A 23005-nucleotide genomic window follows, 5' to 3' on the forward strand; every position below is an offset into this window, starting at 1 on the left:
TTTCCGCAACAGTCTAAGACAATAGTAATACACAAGAATTGGATACTTCCCTCAATTTAATGTTCAATCCCCCTCTAACTAAAATACCAGCCATAATGTAAGACCTAGAGTTGGATACTGCCCCCCCCCCCATGTTTAATTCAGAATCCCCCAGAACCTTCTTGTCAATTAAGGCCTAATATGTAAGAGTTGGATATTTCTCTCCCCCCCCTTCGATAATACCCTTAAGGGCATGCTATACAATTTCCACGGGAGTCTTCCCAAGCCCTTCCGTCCATGGCAGTGTGCCAACTTAGCTCTCTTGGAGCCAGATCTGGCTCTTTCGTGCACTCTAGCCGAACCCTGTGGCAGAGTGGTCAGCACATCGTGCTGCGACTCCAAGGGTCCCGGGTTCGAAACCAGCTCGGGCTTGGTTGTTTGCGAATGTCCATTCATCAATTTCATCACTCATCCCCATCTTCACAAATTAGCCAAGAGGCACAAAACGCGAAGTAAAATAAACTAAATCAATCAATCAATCTCTCGTGCACTCGTTCGGCTGTGAACTTGGACGCCCATCCCCCGTGCCCCACTATGATACCATCTCTGGTTCCGACCCACATAGACCACCTTTCGTCATAATTATACATTTTGCACATGACGTGATATTGTTATATTGGCTGCGTCGCCCCACTCTCTCCTATCTCCCCAGCGCAATATTAGACGTGAAAGTGACATAATATTGACGTCAGGGAATTCTTTACTTTCGATTTCATATCACCATCGGTGGATTATTGAGATGGGCGATGCCGCCGGATCTAGATATTGAAAACTAAGAATAAATTATCATCAATTTAGAGTTAACGATAATAGCAGTTCCCCACCCCTTTGACAACTAACATTACCCTAGAAGGCACTTTATCCACCCATCGTAAATCTAGCTCCATGAGAGTCAGTTTTAACTCCATTTAAGGTGAAATTTAGTTCTTTTATGCCCACCAGGTTTGGCAACACTGCCAGGAGGCAAGAAAAAAAGCATTGATCATATTGGAGTATGATTTGATTCATTCTCTTGTGAATATAAAACTTCCGATGGAATAGAAAGATATGTCAACGGGAAGAGAGCAGTTTGAAGATGAATTTCACCAGCGGAAAAGTCGAAACTTGCATTTGATTAGCCGTAACTTGATGTTGAAGTTGATTCCCCATAAGGAATACATGGGATTCCGAAAATTATTATTCATCATATTTTTCAAACATCGTGTCCAGCTTAATAATCAACATAATAAAATGTTTGCACTTGCAACATGGAGAGAAATTCATATTCTTGGATACACCCAGGGTTTGTTTTAGTAGCAGTGCCCATTGGGGCAATACTGAAATAAATGCACAATTGGTGCGTAATTGTATCTCCTCGCCTTAAACACTTCCTTTTTAATCTTTATCTGTATTTCTTTTCTCATTCCATATTCTTTAATTTTGTTTCTCTCTTTCTTTTTTCTTTATCATTTCCTTCTGCTTTTCCTCTTCATCTCTTCTTCAATTTGGCAACATCACTTTCCTACTCGAGTTTGTTTGCTTCTACTCCAGAAGAAAATGGCCAGCTTGGGTGTTTCTTTTAACAAAGAGTACCGCTCCCTTTGTTAACCGCTGGGGATATAATGAACGCGCGGACTTTAAGAAGTAGCACGCGAATACGGCATATGAACGTGTTGTTTGCTGTTTGGACCCTCATGCGCAATGAATGCTATTTTGCAGTCTGGAAGTGTCTGTGTCACTAGTTACATCAGTGTGAACATCCCGTGCCGCTTGTCTCATTGGTCTGAAAGTTTCCTTATACTCATGTCGATCGCACTAAGGACGTTTTGTGGGTTTCCCCTTGTCGTTTCGTGCAATCATCATTATTATCATCGCCGCGATTAGTTTAAAACGGAAGAAAAGACCAAAAATACAAATGCTTCAGTGTGTAACCTATATCTTTAAAACAAATGATGATGATAATAATAACGAACCTAATCCAATTGCTCCAATAATTGCTGATGTTCTGATTGTTAAAATTAGAATTATGTTTAAATTGTCGATTACATAACTAAGTAATGTTGATGGAGCAATTTTTTGAATAGTTGTTATTACTAGACAGTTAATTCATGTTATTCCTTCCATAACTTCTGGTATTCAAATATGAAATGGAGCAGCTCCTATTTTTATTAACACAAAAAATTAGTTACCAAGAGCATTTCACGCGTATATTTTGTCCCGTATTATTAAAGTAACGGTAACAGGACGTGGTCGACTGTCTAGAATGTTCGTTAATATATTCGCGACCACTGTACCAAATATCATAGCAATTATCACATTCATAAAAATTCTTCAAGTACAGTGGCGTCTCGTGGCCTCAAATTTGGCGGGGGCTTATTTTTTAAAGAATTTAAAATATAATGACAATTCACATGAATTACAAAAAATAGGTATTTTTCTTCTTCTAGACTACAAAACGACTTATTTTTTTTTAAAAAAAAGTATTTAAAAGGTAATAACAATTCATATGAATTACAAAAAAACAGGTATTTATCTTCCTCTAAACTACAAAATTGGACTTGTTTTTTAAAGAATTTAAAATATAATGACCATTCACATGAATTACAAAAGAAAGAGGTATTGCTGTGAAACGTACCTTTCTACGAACGTTGGTTCTCATTTAAACAAGAACTGTGCTCTCCTGTTCTTCTGCTCAGCAAATTTTGTAATTATTTTTTTTATTGAAGCTTTCTATGTTTGCAATGTATTCTTTCTCTATTGTAAGCACTGCCAAGGCATTGAGTCTGTCTTGTCCGATTGCATTTCTTAAGCAGGTTTTAATACGCTTCAATGTGCTGAAACATCGTTCAGATTCAGCTGCTGCCACTGGAGTTGTTAAAACTATGTTTGTCATTTTTACTGTTTCTGAAAAGTTATCCTCTAAATCATTTTCAATGAAAAACGAATGCAATGTACTGATAGAGTTTATGTTTTTAAACTCTTCACTACAATAAAGAACACGAAGTTCGCTCTTTAGTTTTCCCTTTTCTATGAAGGGATAATATTTGGCACAATTCTTACACGAATCATCGAGAAAATCAGACTTCCTCCAGTCATTGAATTTTGCAGGGTCAACTAAATTGAAACACTCCAAATGTTCAGTTGCCCCAAATCTCTCTTCGGCTTGATGAATAATTATATCGCAGCACTCAATAGCGCATGCTGTTTTGTTAACACTGCTATTTCTTTTCTTCGAGATGTTACACAGAACAGAACTATCATCTGAAGAGTTAGCCAGTTCATTCCTAATATCACTGATGTCAGCAATAAATTTGCGAAGATGTTCCTTTACGTGTACCATTGTTGTAATTTTCTTCTGCAAAATATTGTAAAATATTTCGACGAAGGGCATTATCCTGTTAAAGACACCCAAGAAAAAAAAATGAATTCCTTGTCTTCAAGGAAATGTATTAGTCCAGTTGCTTCCCTAATTAACACAGAATCCCATGAGCCATCTTGCTAAATAATTTCCAAACACTCTATCAGGGCTTCCTTGCACTGGAAAACAGACGACACTACCCTACTCTGGAAATTCCATCTTGTTTGGCATGTTCGCGGTAACCGTCGATGACATACCTTCTGCAGTAAATCTGTTCTCTTACTAGATGAAGAGAAGAACGAAGAAAATGCAGATAAATTGGCAAAGAAAATTCTGATAGCTGTGATGGTAGAGCATACATGTTGCATTATGAGATTGAGTTGGTGTGCATAACAATGCCGTACCCCTCGGAATGCAGATCCACCATCATACGTTTGAGAAACTAATTTATCTTTTAGTTTGTACTGCTCTAATGCATCTAATATACATTGGGATATCCCTGATGCAGATCTGTCAGTCAGTTGCACGAAACCATGAAAATGCTCTACTACTTGCGATCACTGAACAAAACGAATCACAATAACCAATTGTGCCTTATTGGAAATGTCGGTGGTTTCATCAGCTTGTACAGACACAAACATAGCTTTGTTTACATCCTCCTGGAGGGCCTCACTGTAAACCTGGTACATACAGTCTAACAACTCATTTTGTATCACGGCTGATGTGTATTTATTTACTTTGGATTCCTCTAAATATTCATGCAAACTGTTATCTAGCTTAGCAATCTCATTTACTAAATCTAGGAAGATACCTCTGTTTAAAGATTGTTTTCTGTCGTTATGTCCTAGTAGAGCAAGTTATTTATTTATTTACTCAGAGTTTCAGATACAGTCTTATTTGACCATCTTACACTGAAACAACATAAAGTAGAAACAAAAAATAACAAAAGATAAAAACAATAACAAGATGGGATAGATTTACATATTTTTGGTCAGTAATATACAAAAATTACTTTCTGGAAGGAAAATATCTACATTCAGGGGAAGTTTGTTGTAGATTTCTGGGAGCCTGTAAAACAAGGATCTTTGTATGATTGATTTGATTGATTTAAAGTGTAAATCACCAACCCTGAGACCTTCTGTAAACAAATGGTCTCACCCAAGGTTATTAGAAGTATAGGTTGGGCCAATCCGTTGTTTACTCGTGATGACGAAACGACGGTAAGAAGTGAATTTATCAATGAAATGAATTCCAAATCTATGCGCTAGTGTTGCACTATGCAGATAGGAAAACCATACCAGAAACTGAACACACGAAATCGAGTACACAAATGAGCATTTCCATCCATTTACATTTTGTGGCTTTAGACAAATTGAAAATAAATATCGATAGGTACTTATTGTTATGCGGGACAGAATATTATTGATCGGATTTTTTATTTAAATCCCGTCATTCGGGACGGGAAATATTCGCAATTTCTCGACTAGTCGGGAAATTTTCGGGACGGGAAATTTCCGAAATTTTCCGACGCTCTGTAAATTTCAAATTCTACACGTCATTTTCACCTTAAGTGATTGTCTTTGTATTTCTGGAATGAAAACTAACAATTTCCGATAAGTTCCAGGCACTTGCAATGTAGAAAAGAAAAGAATTAATACCGTTTTGAAATGACCATTCGGTATTTCCCGACTGCTCGGGATCCAGAAAAGTGGGGAAGTCATTTGCTGAAGTCGGGATCGGGACAGAATTTTTCTTTCCGATCCCGGTCCCGACTTTTCTAGATACCGCACACCACTTGTTATTATTATTTATTACAAGATACATCTTCCAAGTACGTTGAACATAATGTACTGTGTATACCAGAAAAGAAAAGTTCAAATGAGCATTTATGTACGCTATATTTACACTAGGCTATGCACTTGTATTTTTTTCTTCAGTGCACAACATGTTTCCGCGAATATATCAAAGTCTGCCTAACATGAAATGTAATATTGTACAACTTTGCTTTCACGCAAACTTGGCATAAAGTAATATTTCATTCTCACAGGCAGTGGCGTGCCCAAGGGTAAGTTGGTGGGGGTTATAACCCTTCCTGTTGGCCCAGTATTCCTAAAAAGAAAGAACGTCAAATGTAGGAAAAGATGGCAAAATGAGGGATGAGTACGATGAGTACTCATAGTACCCTTTCGAAAATCCTGGGAACGCCACTGCAGTCTCAGGTCAACATGCAAAGGCAGATTTTTTCCACCTTTCGATGTGTAGTCTTTAATTTCTGCAGTAGAAACCAAGTGTGGCTTCTTACCGATGTGTAAAATGATTAATACAACTTTCGTGTCGGTATTTTATAAGCACAACATATACACGAAGTTTTGTTCAAAGCTAAGTTGCGTTACTGCGAAGCCGTAATTAGATTTTGATCAGCTGTAGGAGTTTAGCTTAATGGTTTAATTTTTGCTTTGTAACTTGCCCATAAAGCAGAATTGAGTTGCAGAAGTATTGTATTTTTTAATATCGCTTATACGTTCTATGAAATAAATGGTAATGTGTCTGTAATGGTCTTACATAGTAGTATACATTTTTAAGAATACTTCAGTGAATTTAACACGTTGCCACAAATATTTAAAATACTATTACTAATTTGTATAATACATTTGAAACTTCTGCTCTATAGAATCCTTCAAAATGTCACCAGTATTTTTTTCATACAATCAAAAGAACATCACGTTATGAATCTCCTGCATGTGATTGCAGAGTAATCAAACAAACGCCAAATTATCTATTCTTCCATTGCACGTTAAGGAACAAACCCAGACACGCCCTTTTTTAACAGACTACACAGAGCCAAGATACCATTTCCTGTATCATACACTCCCTGTTATCGTCTCCCCACCCCCTCGTACAATGTGGATACTATATAGTTTTGCCCGCCAGATTGGTATTTAATTTTAAAATTTGTGTGTATATGCAAGTTTGTGATCAGTGTTACAGGTCAGTGAAGTGAAGTATAGTATTGCGATATCTATATGACCACAGCTACTACTACGAATTCAATTCTATGGTACTCCTCCACAATTCCCAGTGTTGTACACCTTCTTGACCAAGACTGCCACATACCCGGCGGTGAGGGTCACGAAGGAGAAGAATTACAAACGCTGTCTTGACTTTTTTATATTGTTTAATCAGCACTATATGCCTTAACGTTGTTGAGTTGTCAAATGGGAGAGGTCTATGATGCGCCCCTTCAAATAATTGGCGACAATAAAACTGTCCAAATGGTCGCACATGAGGCTCGGTGTATTGCAAACTAGTTGTGTGGCTTTACATGTCTTTGCTCACTAGTTATATGGTACGTATGACTTCTTATTCCACGTAATGTAATGAGCAAATGCCTTCAAAATATTAATCTACGATGTCTTTGATGATTTCTTGCAAGCATATCGGCGTTTTGAAAAAAGCCTTTACCTCCCAGGGTTGCCCCCATAGTACACCCATTCATTTGAGGCTGGGTGAACCCCAGAGCCGCTTTATGCTGGGAAAACGCAGGAAAGAATTAAGACCTTAGATCACCCACATTTTAAAAATCCAATCATGTATCACAGACCTACAACGTTAAACATATGAAGTCAAGCCTTCATTTCTTTCCTAATACTTGTTACATTTAAGATACATTTAAAAGAAAGAGAGAGTTTTCATAAAGTATAATAATAAGTCTAATATAAAATTAGTGTTTAACTGTGGTCGAGCGAGATATCCTTTTTTGGTTAATAGTATAATAAAATTATTTATTTTATTGTTTGATGTTTTACTTAGGAATATATTAATTTTCAATTTACCGTTGCTACGTAATGACGGGAGGAGGGGGGTCGAGAGGGAGCGGCATCTGCCGCTACCTCCCAGGGCGGCAAAATTACTAGCGCCGGCCCTGGTATACACTGTATATAACACACCTTATTACTGACTTCCTTGGCCCTGGATGTACAGGGTCAAGGAAAACAAAGAAATGAGCATAATTTTCTCTACGGAGAAGATATTGAACCTAAACCAAAAAGAACACAAATAATAAACTCGACAATGTAAATTGATGAGATTTAGTAAATCATTTAATGAAGCGACTAATCGCAAAGGACATAATCAATTCAGATCCTATTACTTCTTCATGGTATGTGACGTAAAGTTCCCGCCCAATCATTTGACGGCGTTAGTGGCTATCACATCTCCTTTTCCACAGCCTGTAGTACACATCCTCATCTAGACATTGTTCTTGGTGTTTAATATGTGCATACTGCAACACTGTCGTTTTGTCATTTCACGTGACTTTACATTGAAGTGATGGATTCACTTGGCCGGTCACACGTCATCGCAACCAAAAACTTCAACCGTTACCATGGTTTTGGGCCAGGGCTGGGTCTCACCGATTCGATGTATCACTCCGCGTCAGCTGATTCATGACCGCAATCATCTGCTGTTACACTCATAGTTCGCCGCACCTATTCATTTTATATAAGAGCCTCTGAATGTGAGAACCCGCTCTCAAAACATCAGACGAATATGCAGCCGCATACATTGTTACTCTCCCGGTCATTCTCTCTTTCATAACCCTTAAAACTGCAGACACTGACACACCACTGCACTGGGATACCAACTTAACCACTTCATTTACTGGTTTCTCAGGATACCACTGACAGAACGTTACATAAATATTGAGTAGAATCTGTTTCTAACCCCTTTTCAAAGGCTGTCCTTGCTGGTGTTTTGAAAACAAGCTCGGAGAACACGGAGACCTTCCCGCACGCATAGAACTCGGCATGTTATTTTTCTAAGGATAAGTCAGGCAATATTACTAAGTTGCACTACTTCCTTGCTGTTCACATGATTATTTTTAGAAAATAACCAATGTTATAAAATATCATTATGTACACAAATCTCTAAGCTCATTGAAAGTTACAATGCATTTTTCTACAAAATGTTCACACTTATCTTGCCTTGCCATGTCATCAAGTTATTTTACGAAGTGCACTATATTTGGCGGAACAAAAATCGTTATAAGGATGCTTGTCAAAGTTTCCAACCGCAATAAATTTACAAACTTTTTGTCTTGTTTTGATCATCATCATCAATATATTTATTGGACTTACAGCAATGCATATGGCTGTTTATGCCCATTATATATTTTATTTACATAAGATACAATATACATAAAATCTACAAACAAATTTCAAATACACTCCTATCTATATTATCCTTAGAAATATACATTACCATGTTATATCATTTTGTCTAAAAAAAATGCAAGTAAAATATATTCAATTCACATGCAAGAAAGAAGCCAAATTTATGGGAAATGATTACTGGTGCAAAGAGTTAACCATAAAGGTGAAGCAATAAGTAAAAAAAAGAAAGAGCATTGGGTTTAAAGTGAGACGTCATTTGCGGCAGCGTATCCCATACTACAAATTGGCCATTGTTTTACCTTACGTAATGAATCCTGTAACAACGCTGGATTTTCGTGTGGATTATTTTTCCTTCTATGAGTTTGCAATCAGGGGGTGCTCGTTGGGCGGCGCAGATCGTATGCGCAGTTGTCCGTGGATGCATGACGTCATCATCGAAACACTCGTCACGGAAAAGGTTGGTTCCTTATGCAAATATTGAGAAATTTGACAACGAATATTTTCTAAAATATAGTAGCAGGGGAAAAGTTACAACTTTTACTGTTAAGATTCATCCTTTCTAATCAATTTATCACAAAGTGATTCAAATGTGTAAAATAGTTTTCAAGAACTCGTGTTACGAAGGAACCCCTGTTTTGTTCTCTCCAGGCTTCGAATGTAAGGGAGTTTTAACTTAAGCGCGTTGGATTTATTTTTGCTCTATGTTTTGAATTAAGATTATTTTGTTCTTGTCAACTGAAATCATGCCTAAATGCTATGGAAAGTTGTGAAAACTATTATCAGAAAACTAACGGAATAAATCTAAAATATCACAGCTTGACTGATATAAAAAATGCGATATTGCCCATTTTTGTGAAAAAGGCATTGTGCGAGATCTAAAAGCAGAACTTTTTAATATTGTATATAAATGTAAGGGTGTAATAAACGTGACTGCTTCCCAGGCAAGTATCCAAGGGGAGGGCCTTAGGGGGCTCGAGCCCCCCAAAAGTTTTCGGTTTACACTAGATAAAATGAGATTTTTTGTTTCTTGTGGTGTCAAATAAAATAATGTGACGTTAATTTAAGGAGAGAAATAATTATCGAGGCAAGACGGAGAATATTCCATAACCCTGTTATTGGTAACAGCTCGTATCCAAGGTGGGAATCAGGGGGCTCACACCCCCTTTTAGAAAATTTTCAGTTTACGCTAGATAAAATTAGTTTTTGGCTTCTTGTATAATATAGTGATAATTTGAGAGATAATTATCTAGGCAAGACGGAGAATGTTCTATAAGCCTGTTATTATTAATAGCGCGTATCCAAGGTAGGGATCAGGTGGCTCGAGCCCCCCCCCCCGCTCCCCAAGGAAATTTTTCAGTTTACACTGATAAATTAGGTTTTTGACTTCTTGAATAATGTGACGATAATTTAAGGAGAGGAATAATTATTGAGACAAGACGGAGAATGTTCAATAACCCTATTATTGTTAATGGCACGTATCTAAGGTGGGGATCAGGGGTTCGAGCCCTCCCTCTCCTATAGGAAATTGTTTTGTTTACACTAGATAAAATTACGTAGGTTTTTGGCTTCTTGAATAATGTGATAATAATTTGAGATATATAATTATCGACGCGAGACGGAGAATGTTCTATAACCCTGTTATTGTTAATAGTGCGTATCCAAGGTGGGCATCAGGTGTCTCGAGCCCCCTCCCCCAAATTTTTCAGTTTACACGAGATAAAATTAGCTTTTTGTCTTCTTCAATAATGTGACGATAATTTTAGGAGAATGTTCTATAACCCTGTTATTGTTTATAGCGCGTATCCAGGGTGGGAATAGTAGTTATGTTCCCGGATATGGGTCGATAAATCAATTGATTGGAAAAGATCGATGAAAGATCAATTGATGATAAAGGGCAGTGGACAAGCAAGCATTGTTTGTATTTTGGAGTTCGGCCAGAAATGGGCGGGGTTTGAGATATGGGTCTGGGTTTTGATTGGTTGTTTGGATGAGGAGATGATGACGTCATAGGTGTTTTGAGTTTTGATTGGTTGAAGAGTTTTTTGACCCCGGAACGGGAAATTCCCGAGCTTGATTTCAACAGGAAATTACTGAGTCAGTTGAATGATGATTAAAATGTTGTCTGAGAAAGGTGAAAGGTTATAGATAAAAGGTTGAGGTTTAGAAATGTTGTGTGAATCACGTGAAAATCACGTGATAGGAAATTGTTGATTCGGGTCGATTCTGAGAATTTCCCGCCAAAATCACGTGAAAGTCACGTGACCGGAAATTCCCGGCTCGGGTTAATGTTCGAGTGAACAAGCAGACGATGTTATTATTTGGCAGGGTTCCAAAAATGTGTGGAGTTTGAGATAGAGGTTAAAAGGTTATAGATAATGGATGGGAATGTTTTACTGTTGTTTTTTTATTTTATTATGTTTGTTTTTCGGTACAGAGGTTGATTTAGGTTTTCGAATTTAATGACGCATTCAGTATAGAGGTCAACAACCTGTCTTTGAGAAGCCGGGAAAATGTTGCTGACTCATTTGATTCAAAGATCGTTGTATTAATTTAAGAATACAAAAAGTATTTATTTGGACATGTTTAAGGAAAATGACGTAATAGGAAGAAGGGTATATATATGTAGACGGTATAAAAAGAACGAGAGTGTGTCACAATGGCAGAGTATTACATAACGTTTCCGGAGAAAGCTCTGAATTTCTACGAGATAAGTTACGAAGAGTTTTGGGAAGTCATAGAATCCTGCGGCGATATCGATACCGATCGTGAGGCTGTACAGCGAGTGTTGAAACAGTTCCCGTTTATGTACGTAGCACTACGTGAAGCTCCATGGTGCGGATGTTACCTGTTCAATAGATCGGGAGAAGCAGTCCATCATTCCTGCGAGACGTTGAAGGAGATAGTGGAAAGAAAAAAGTTTACGGATGGGAGAACAGGATTTCCCAGTCACAAATGTTCGTGTGAACTCATTCAGAGGAAGGATGAAGATGAGATTGCTGAAGCTTTAAAACAAAGAGTGAAAGAGTGGCTTGCCGTGTTAGTGAACAAAACTATTTTGTGGTGTACTACCTGCAACCGTTCTCTACTACGTAAATTAGAAGGACATCCCTGTTTTCCAGCGGTATCTTCGAATCGTCTTTTTTATGGCTTTTGTGATTGGACACCGGAAGATTGTCCTGTTATAAGACATCTGGCAGCAGTGCCCCATTGTAGTTTTATACAAAGTGTTGCATTACTACATTATAAGGTCGAATGTAAATATTGTGCTAATAGAGAAAAGTCTGCAAAAAAAGTTATTGAAAAAAATGCAGATTCTGTAATGATTTGTAAAATCTGTTTTTTGAATGTTTGCGATATAGTGTTTCTCCCGTGCAGACATTTTGTCAGTTGTCGATCCTGTGCCTCACAACTCGATAAGTGTGCTATATGTCGTGGATCTATTAAAAATACATTGACAGTTTTTACCTGTTGAACAATGGATGTATGTTTTTTGGACGTTCAAGGTTTACGAGGAAAAGACGGTGAATTTGTGTGGAAAGAAGTCGGAATATTGAAGTCTCCTTTTGAATGTACATTTGATTATTTAGTAAAACCTCCATACGGTCTACATTTGTTAAGTGAAAAATATCGTCGTGTGAATTATTGGCTCCGTGCAAACAAACACGGACTCTCCTGGGAAAATGGTTGGGTACCGTATGAGAAGTTAGGAGATCTTTTATATTCTGTACTTGTAAATTAAAATGTGTATGTTAAAGGTACTGAAAAAACTAAATGGTTGGAAAAATGTATCGGAGAAAAACGTATGAGTACGTTAACCGTAGATAATATTGAAGAATTTGGGTGTCCAAAATTGGAGAGTGTGAAACTTTCGGTAGAGAAAAAGAAATGTAGAGAACATAGTGAATCAAAAAATGTGAACAAAACCTGTGCAGTTGAAAATGTTTGGAAAATGTACCATTTCTACTGTAATAGAGAAAAATAAAAAACTGTTTAACCTTTTTTCAAATGTTTTATTTACAATTTAATAATATACATATAAAGATATACATTTACAGTAAAAATACATAATGGATAATAAAGTTATTTATAATAACAATGAATGTCCAAGATTGTGTTGAAGATATATTTCAATCATCAATTCGTTGTACCAGAGAACGTGAAAATGGCTTATCAGGTTTTCCGGAACTTCTTTTCTTTCTGAAAACATATTCTTTTCGATAGAATGCACAAAAGTCTGTATATGTGGCTGTAATTTATGATAACGTTCGTTCGTTAATTTTCTTAAGGGTGTGAAAAGTTCACAAAAAAATAAATGTAGTTCGGGGGGTGTAAAAATAAAAGCATCCGGTGAGGAATGTTGATACATGGAAATACAACGTTTTCCGAAAAAATTTACAGCACTGACAGTAATATTCCCTGTGACGAGATAATTAAATCGTCGACCTGTTTCGATGTAATCAAGTACATCAGATTTCAAAACACACAATTCTCTAATCTGTGAAGAATTAATTCGTACGGGTAATCTTCCTTGTTGCGAAAACTCCCATACCAGATTGAAAGGTGTTTGTTTTTCGAATCCTACTGCTACATATTTGGTTTTTTCGGTGTTCAGAAAGTATATATTTGCAAGATAAAGATCCAAACAGACATCTATGTTGTGCAGTTCCGAACATTCGGTTTTATTTTGGGAAGAACTGTTTTCTTGACGTATTTTTATGAAATCACAATCCTTTGTCACATCCGGTTCACTCTCGATCGGTTCAGTTTTTATAACAGGAATCTCAATTTTGGTAGGGGGCAGACGTCTACGTTTTCTGCATCTAGAAACACCATCCTTATGAGTAATACGGTCTAGAAGCTGATCATGTTTTTCCATTGTAGAATTTTTGACCGGGTCCATGATGTTTTCACTAAAGGTGTCAAGATGATACTGAGAGTGAGCAGAATCATCATACATATTTTATATAGAAATCACCTTATACACTCCCGAACTGGTTTGATGGAACGACACACTTGTGCTCCTTTAGGACACTTTGAATGCGGTAAACATTTGAAGATCTGACGAAAACGGTGTAAAATATATTCATCTTTACTGACACCCGGTGGGAATATCCGGATGAAATCCCTGGTTGTGACGTGATGTGCTTTATAATAAGCATATACACAACAGTAATGTCCGCAAGTTGTAGCAAATATTCCTTGTAAGGGGGTATTATTGTGAGTCCAGATAGAGGAATGACGGTTCAAGAATGTTATGAATTCTGGGTAATAGGGGTGGAAACCGTATGAATCAAAATATTCTGCCTTATTGTTTTTGTCGAAATAGAAAGCAACCCAGTGTGTTCCTTCGGAATCGGAAGTATCCGTGTTTGCGATTATCAAAGCAGGGGTGGAGAACGTTCGAGGCAGAAGATCTCTCGGGTAAACACCACAAAAAATTGTTTTGGTGGAACAGTTGTGAGATAAAACATGTCTGATCTGTGATGTGTTCATGTCGGATACGTTTATAATAAAGTACACAAACACGGTAGTCTTTTTCTATTACGATACAGGTAGGTTTCTGTGGCAGAAAACAGGAACACACCAAATTTATAGAGTAAAATTGTTAGGTTTATTAGTGAAGGATAACACCTCTGTCTTTTGTCACATCCAAGGCCACTTCGAATTCAGCATAGAGAAGACAGGTAACATTTTCCGACAGTTGTGGAGAAAACTGCATTTCTACTCCTAAGGTACCTTGTTCCTGTAGACTGATGTGTGTATCGTTTCCTGAAAAATCTGGTGTAATGTCGTAAATTAGAAAAAATGATCCGTTTTCAAACATCTTCCTTGTTATCTGATGTCCATAATTATTGTGATGGATACCTGTGCCGGAAAAGAGAGTTTGGTAGGCACGTGTTACTAAACCACCATTTCCTCCTGTACTGATTCGTAAAGGTTCAGAAGGTGTGAGCTCTCCATTTTTTACAAGATGGAAAGAAGATAGGTTAAAACTTCTAAAGTCGAACGGATTTTTTTTACTGTCTCCGAGAAAGCTGGCGGTGGATACCATAGTAAAAAGAATAACATTCGGAAAAGGACCTTGAAAAGCATTGTCGATAGAAATCTGTTGCGTTCCTGCAACGTAAGAGTATGCCTTGATAATACTTCTTGTGAACGGATAATGTGCAGGAGCGTAAGAAAGTGCTCTGTCTATAGCCAAACTGGTGCTAGGAGTAGGAATGACGTGATTTATTTCGAGAGCAGCTTTTAAAATTTTTATTTGTACGCTAGGTGAATCTTGATCTCCCCAGATATAAAAAGCATCACGTGACTTGATAAGTTCGATACGTACTTCCACACCATTGAGTAGATATTTAGGCTGTTATCTATGTGGAGTTTTCCCATAAGTTCCATTTCGGCTGTTACTTCCATAGGATTTCCTGATGACGGAACGTACTGGAAAAATTTTTTTCGGGTGGTGAAACCTTCGTTATTGGTTGTGATTTTATCTTGGTTTCCAGGTGTGTCCAGGTACCATAAAGCATTAGTAAGATGTGTATTTGCAGCATCAGTACCGTAATTGAGAAGTACCTCAAAAATCGATTTGTATGCATAATTGTTGTCAGCATTTGTTACAGATATACCGTTGATAGCAACGTTACATTGTGAAAATAGAGTATTGAGGAGATAATTTACTACCCCACAATTTTTTGTGGTTGCATTATCGGTCGGCAAAGCACTCATACGACTCCCATCTTGTTTGACCATCTCCACCTGTAAACGAAGATAAACAGATGCAAGATCCAGAAAATCTGTTGCTGTTGCAGGTATGAGAAATGGTATCACGTTCTGGTTATCGATGGATGCAATAGGTTTGTAGGTAACAGTGTAGGTTTTTTCGACATTTTGTTGAATAGGTTTTTTCCGAAAAAGATCGAACTGTGAAATCATACACGTGTTGTCCTGCATCATTGTGTAAAAATATTTTTGACTTTGATAGTCTGTTTGATTTTTCTGATCCTCGAGGTTCTAACACGGGTACCTGAATGTTTTAACATCGAATGAGTATTTTTTCTTGTAATTCTTCTTCTTATACCCGAACCTGTCAGAGAATCGATTTTTTATCGGACGGTAGAGTTCTCATACGACTTCCATCTTGTTTAATCATCTTCAGCTGTAAGCGAAGATAGACAGGTTCGAGAAACGAAGTTACGTTCTGGTTATCGAAGGAAGCAATAGGTTTGTACGGAATAGTATGTTTTTTCTGAAAAAGGTCGAACTGTGAAATTACCCAGGTGCTGTTCTGTATCATGATGTAAAAATATCTCTGACTTTGATATTTTGTCTGATTTTTCTTTTACGTGTTTTCCTAGATTTCGATGATGTTTTTCGACGTTTTACGGATGTACGTTTTTTCTTGATTCTCGAGGTTCTAGCACGGGTACCTGAACGTTTTAACACCGAATGGGTATTTTTTTCTTGCAATTCTTCTTCTTATACCCGAACCTGTCAGAGAATCGATTTTTTGTTGTGCTCTAGTTTTAAGATTCTGACCAGCTTCACGTATTCGCTGACGAACAATAGTTTTCGGGGTTTGCTGACTTGTTGCAATATCTGTAACAATATTAGCACCAGTTTTTAAAGCTTCTTTTCCGATAGCTTTTGCACCACTCCAGAGAAGAGGTTTCACCATTCTGAAAAGTCCAGCAAAAAGAGAACCTAATCCTCTTCCTTTCTGAATTCTGTTAGAACGAAAAATGGGTCCGATTCCTCCATGTATTTGGGTTGTGTAATATTCTGCTTGCGAATTCATGATGACTCATTCGTTTACCAATATAGACTGAGAAAATAGTGTTATGTAGGTTTTTTAAAAGGATTTTGTTTTTTTACGAAAATGTAAAACAGCGATAGTAGGAACGGAACCGTTTCTTAAAGGTAAAAAGTTTCCTTTTTGATCGTTCAAAGTAATTTCTATTGTTTCAAAAGAACTTTTATCCAGAGAAACATAGTGAATCGGATTGAATGTGTGATGAGCTACAGGTATCGTACATGTGGTATCTACTTCTGAACATTGTTTTCGAGTAAGACGTAAAAGACGTATCATTTCTTCACCGACCAACTGTTGTTTTACAATATCTGAATATACAAATATGTAAGGATTTTTATCGACAACGTTATTAGATATTACGTGCGAAGAGTAGATAGATTTTAATATATCATATCGAAATTTAGCATAGTCGTCTGTTAAATCTATCGGTGTTATTGTATTGTCTACAGAGGCATCGGGTTCAGGGTCGAACATTCCTGTTTCGGACAAGTGTTTATATACGGCAGCTTTAAAATAGAATCGAAGATGAGTAGGAATAGCTACATTTGCAGGGTTGGTTTTCAGGAAAAAAATAAGATCATCTATTGTATAAGTAGTTGCAGGAAAATAAAACGGTTGATCGTTAATATATAGTGTGTTATCTGTAGAAACAGATGACTCGAATGAACTCCATTGCGGGTCAGCCAGAAGATGCCAGAATTTGTAAAGCACAGATTTTCGTATTTCTCGATTATCGGGAAGGGAAGTTACGATCGACGAAATCAAGTCGTCAACATTTGTATATGTTCGAACAGGAAATGTTAGTTGTCCTGAATCTGTTTCCAGAACGTTATCATAAAGAGTTGAATGACATAATTCTGCTAAACCGACTTCCCACAAATCTGGAGGCAGATCGATACGTTTTGCCAATTTTACAGTAAAATGAGTTAATGTGTTGTTTGAAAAATATTTTTCTGATGAAGACGATGGGAGGTAGATATAGAAATTATCATCCATTCTGACTGAACAAGAAGAACTCACTGATTCGAAATGGTGATATATTTCGATATATATTGAGGTTTAGTTGTTTGCTATCGGTTTTAGCGATGATGCCTTGATCCATGAATCAAAACTGGAGGGATAACCCAGCCAACGAACAAGGTATTCTAAATTTTTACCTTTACCTCGTGTTTTTAAAATTTTATCAATTTTATACTCTTCGTCAGGATTCGAATATACTTTCTGAACCTCCTGTTTGTAAAATGTTCCTTTTACAGGTTCACCATTTAAGTCGTCCAATATGTAAACAGGTACCGGCTGCCGTTGAACGACGGAATGAATCTTAAAAAGTTCTCGTGACCACGATTGTTCGTATCCTTTTTCGAAATGTCCTTTAACAACAGAAATTCGCACAATGTCCCCAACTTTCAAATCTGAAATTGTGTGTGAGATACGGTTGTTGTGTCTATTAAGATGTTTCCACACTGTGTAAACGTTAGTTTCGTTTACATCTTGAGGTGCCATTCCTATGGAACGATGGATCGCAGTATTGTAACCTTCAAGAAGTTGAGGTTGCTTTTACAGGGTGGTTAATTGCGATCGAAAAGTCTACTTGTTCATTTTTCAGAAAATTCTGGAACACAGAATTCGTAAATTCTGTTCCTTGATCTGTCTGTAATGTGGCAGGTTTTCTTTTGCTTTGTTCAAAAATGGTTCTGAAAGCTTCGGTTACAGAATTACTTGTTTTATTTTTTAGGGGTAATGCATAAGCATATTTTGAAAATACATCGATCACTGTTAGGAGATATTTAAATCCGTCGTTATGTTTTTGTATCGATGTCATATCGTTAAGATCGGCTTCCCAGAGCATATCTATGTTCCATACATTGTAATGGTTTCGAGGAAACCTTTTTCGTGCACTTTTGTGGAGAGGGTATGTTTCCTGGTGCATTAACCAATTTTTTACTGTATCACGAGATATATTCCTATCTCGTACAGCTTTCCATAAACGATCCACAGATGAAAATGAGGCTCTGTGTTGAGGATCGTAATATATTCTAGCAAGAATTTTATCATGTTTTACTTTAGGGATTCCCATGATTGGTCTCTCTGTCTACGACTTTTTCTTAAAGGAACGAGTTTGTATGCATCAGGTGTTCTCAAAAATGGTGAAGTTTTTCTGGAAACACGTAAGACAACATTTTTCTTCTTTTTTTTCGCAGGTTTTCGTTTACGAGACGGACCAGGAACCCCCGTTGGTGATGATGACGATGAAAAATTTAAAGATCTCGGTTCCGGAAGCGTTTTTTCCTGATCTTTTTCGATTAGACGTTGGGCTGTAGATTGATACTCATCAATAATATTTTCTAACTGCTGTCTTGTATTACGTGGTAATGTTTCTACCAGGTTTGGAGGAAAATATGTTGATCCTGGTGAAATACTAGAATCACCATTATCCTGGATAATAGGAATCTCTAATGGTTCTTTCGATTTTCGACTCAACCATAAATACTCATCCAATTCTTTTCTATAAAGACGCCATTTTTGGTCATCTGGTATATTTTTCATTTTAAAAATTTCGTTCATTTTTTTATCCAGAACAGATAATTTTTGATTTATAGACTGTTCGGAACCGCGAATACGTGTCAATTGTTCTGGTGAAAGAACAATCATTTTTTTGTAAACAGGTGTCATTATTAATGTGGAATGAGAGTTCCGAGAAGACCAGATAGTAGATATCCTAAAAGTAGGGGTAGAAACCCTCCTCTTTGAACAAGAATTTTTCTTCGTTTTTCGATATCTACTTTAGGTTTTACAAGTCTACGTAAAACAGTTTTGTAAGGTGTTAGACGATGTTTTACAGACGGTCGAAGTTTTATATTACCTTTTAAAACATTCAGACAACATTCACTGATAAAACGGATTGTTTTTTTTGGAGCACTTTTCAATAATGTTTTACGAACTTTTGTTGGGGAATTTTTCAATATGTGCAAAAAAGGTGAATGTGTTTTAAAAGAAATATTCTGTTTAGAACGTAAGTTGGTACGTCTCTTCCTCGTTTTCTTCATCTCGAGGTTTCAGGCATTCCTGAGGAAGATATATGGTTGAATGATCTGTATTAAAAATATCTGTTTGATAACGTAAAGGATCCGGTGTTGACTGGGAAAGATCAATATACAAATAACTGTGAGGTTCTATTGTTGCATCTATATATACTTTTTCAAGTTCCTTCATGCGATGAGGTTGAAGCTGTCGTGCAAAAACAGTAAATTGGTTCATATCTCGTGGATTTTTAAATATAACAAAATGTTTTACGTTCAAAGAAATATCTCTACAATTTTTTCCTTGGTGAAAAAGATTTTGTGTTATAAAAACAACTGAAATATTTTTGTGGTGACTACCTTTTGTAAAAAGGTCTGCAACTTTTTCTCCTTCAGCAACCATCATAAGATCATCTAGCACTATAAGTGTGGGAGTTTTTCCGTTCCATGATTGCCAATTAACAATTCCTTTATGATATTCCACATTACCGATATTTTTTGGGATACTATTTTCCTGATCGTAACACCATACTATTTTTTTAACAGGTGTTTCGACAAAAGAAAAAATGGAATTAACAAGTTTTGTTACAAAAGTGGTTTTTCCACTTCCTGATGCTCCACAAACCATCATCGTAAAAGGATGGATAAGTTTAGGAAACATTTTATGTTAAGCAAAAATTTTACAGATTTGTATCCAGGAACTTGAAAGAAAATGACAGTTTACCAGACTATTACTACATTTTATATTTATTTTGTACAAGATTATATAATACAAATATACAATGTTAAATACACTAAAACAAAAAACTTGAACTTTGGACCTATAGGTTAAAACCTATTACAATATCTATTACAAATTAGGATTACAGACATATTTATAACCTAGTCTGTACGGTATCCGAAAGGAAATGATAAATGTTGGTGGTCAAAAAAACGTTTCATTAATACTGGCTGAAACAATTTCTTTTCATTTGTACTAATAACTTGAAACTGTTTTGTTCTTCTAATTCTAAAGATATTTTCTACTGTAACGTCAGATTTTTCATTGTTCATCATATCACACATAGTATCAAAGTTGACCAATTTTGATGTGGAAGTGTTTAAAGTGATCCCTTTAACTTTACAGATATATTGGGGTTCAGAAAGAGGTTTTTTAATTTTCATACTGTAACTTTTTGGTCCTGTTGAGACAAACTCTTCACAAATTGCATCGGGACCGAAATCACTTAATTCATCGGTGAGATCCCCTAATTTATCACCTGTTCGGGGATGATATTCCATTTCAGGACTATCTATGTAAATCACCGAATCTGTGTCACAATAACATACCCTGTCATCCAATTTTTCAAGAAGTTCATACAGTTTCAAACGAGCATGACATGTCGTAAAAGCTGCAATAGGAACGTTTACTTTTCTGTTCAGGGTGATTGCCTCTTCAACATATTTCCAGTTTACTATAACAGTATCCTGATTGATAAATATAACTCCTCCGATAATTATATTAGGATCGGTCATTTTATCGAGGAAATCTTTCGATTCCTTGATAATAGATGTTTGGGAAAGGTTATCTCGTTGACAAAATTTGCCCCATAAAGAATTAAGACAAAGTTTAGCCAAAGTACGTTTTCCAGGATTGATCTCAATATTGTCTTCCTCCAATAGAATCCCCTCTTTATCAAAATAGTCCTGTAGGTATTTTTCTTTATCCATTCTGTTTTGACACCAAGTAGGCCACCCACTGGCTTCCTGTTTTATTTTCAAAAATGTGTTGACATACTCAGCAAACAGTCCTCCAGTTTGTGTAACAGGATTGTACATAGATGTTTCATATTTCCACACTTCCGACATCTCCAATATTCTGTAACCTAAACTGCAAGCTTTACGTACTTCTGCGATAACCCAAGTTCCTGAAAGTGCACGCTGTTTATCTGAATGTTCACAAATACCTTCACATTTTAGTGTGATAGCACATTCTTTACATAATACAAACATCAGTTTTCCATTTATTTTGGAGGGTAAAACAGGGTGGAGAAGGGTTGTAGGGGGTAGAATTGTACATTTAACAAGTCCTTCCATGTTTAAAACTTCATCGACTGGAGGAATAGAATTTCCTAAAAATATGGTAGGATGGCTTACAGGATAGGTACAATATTTGTTCACATAAGGGTACAAACTTGTAAAATCGTTGTATTGTAATTTCTCATTTTCCTTGATTCTGTAATAAGTTCTGACTGTTTCAACTCTTCCGCCATATAAGGCATCTCTCGGATTTAAAGGAATACAGCAGACAATAGGGTGTGTAGATAGATGTCTATCGAGTTCAGGATCAGTTTTTAATATTCTATCAAAATCGCATTCCCACATTGTGACAACATGGTAACCTTCAGAACGTAAAGCTGCAAGTTTACGACATGTTGTTTCGTATCTAAAAGCTGCAGTGTTTAGCATGTCACTATTGGTTTGACCGTCATTTTCCTGGGTGTTTTCATCTTCCGTGATATCTTTAGGATACATATCCCTGTTTGTTGATATGCATCGTCTGCAGCCGTGCCAGAAGCAACCAAGCGCTTCGTACACTGTATTTGTCTCCTCGTGATATCCATCTACTTTATAACGTCCTCCTAAAACATATTTTTCACGAGTACGTCCGCCGTGGAGAAGTATTATGTGATTTTGTTCTTCAACATAGGTCAACCATTTCAACGCAAATTTTGACATTTTATCTGCATGATGGTAACCTCCTTTAGGAATTATTCCTATAGTGTTAGCGGGCATAAATTTATGTCTGTAAATTAATGAACACGCTGATGCTATAGTGATACAATTCCTAAAAATATCTATTTTACATATATCCAGAAAATTCTGTCTCAGTTTCAGACATCCTTGTCTTAACAAAGTAACATCTTTAATACAATATTGGAGTAGTCCTGTTTTGTTGTTGAAAGGCATATTTTTTTTGCATTCAGTATCATACCAAGACATGAAATTTGTCTGATCTTCAATTGTTTTCATATATTCATATCCGTATGCAGAAGGAGGAGGTGTAGGTCCTATGTAATTTCGATTTTTGTATGTGTTCCACAAATGCGGATAATATCCTTTCTGCACTGGAAGACCGAACAGTTTTGAAAACCCTGCAAGATTCGTTTGAACATAATTAAGACTGTCGATAAAGTAGAGATCGGTCGTTACCCTATACGGTCGTTACCCTATACCGACCACACATACAATGACGCCACTATCGATAAACACGCAAAAACATCTCCCGGAAACATACAACGAACTTTATCTCCAACCTTTACACCGTCCACAATACCTCCTTTGTTCTACCCCACTTCCATATCACCCAACAGTCCCACACTCACATCCTGATTTCGTCATTCCAACCGCTCATCTGTAACCTTTCACCTTTCTCGGGCAACACTCTCACTCGTCATCCCACGCCACCATCTCCCCATAGCCCTAAAACCAATCAAAAGCCATCCCCATATCTCAAAAACCAACCAAAACCCATCTCCATATCTCAAACCCCGCCCATTTCTGGCCGAACTCCAAAATACAAACAATGCTTGCTTGTCCACTGCCCTTTATCATCAATTGATCTTTCATCGATCTTTTCCAATCAATT

This window comes from Lepisma saccharinum, chromosome 28 (genome assembly GCF_977018435.1).
Source record: "Lepisma saccharinum chromosome 28, izLepSacc3.1, whole genome shotgun sequence".
NCBI lineage: Eukaryota > Metazoa > Arthropoda > Insecta > Zygentoma > Lepismatidae > Lepisma > Lepisma saccharinum.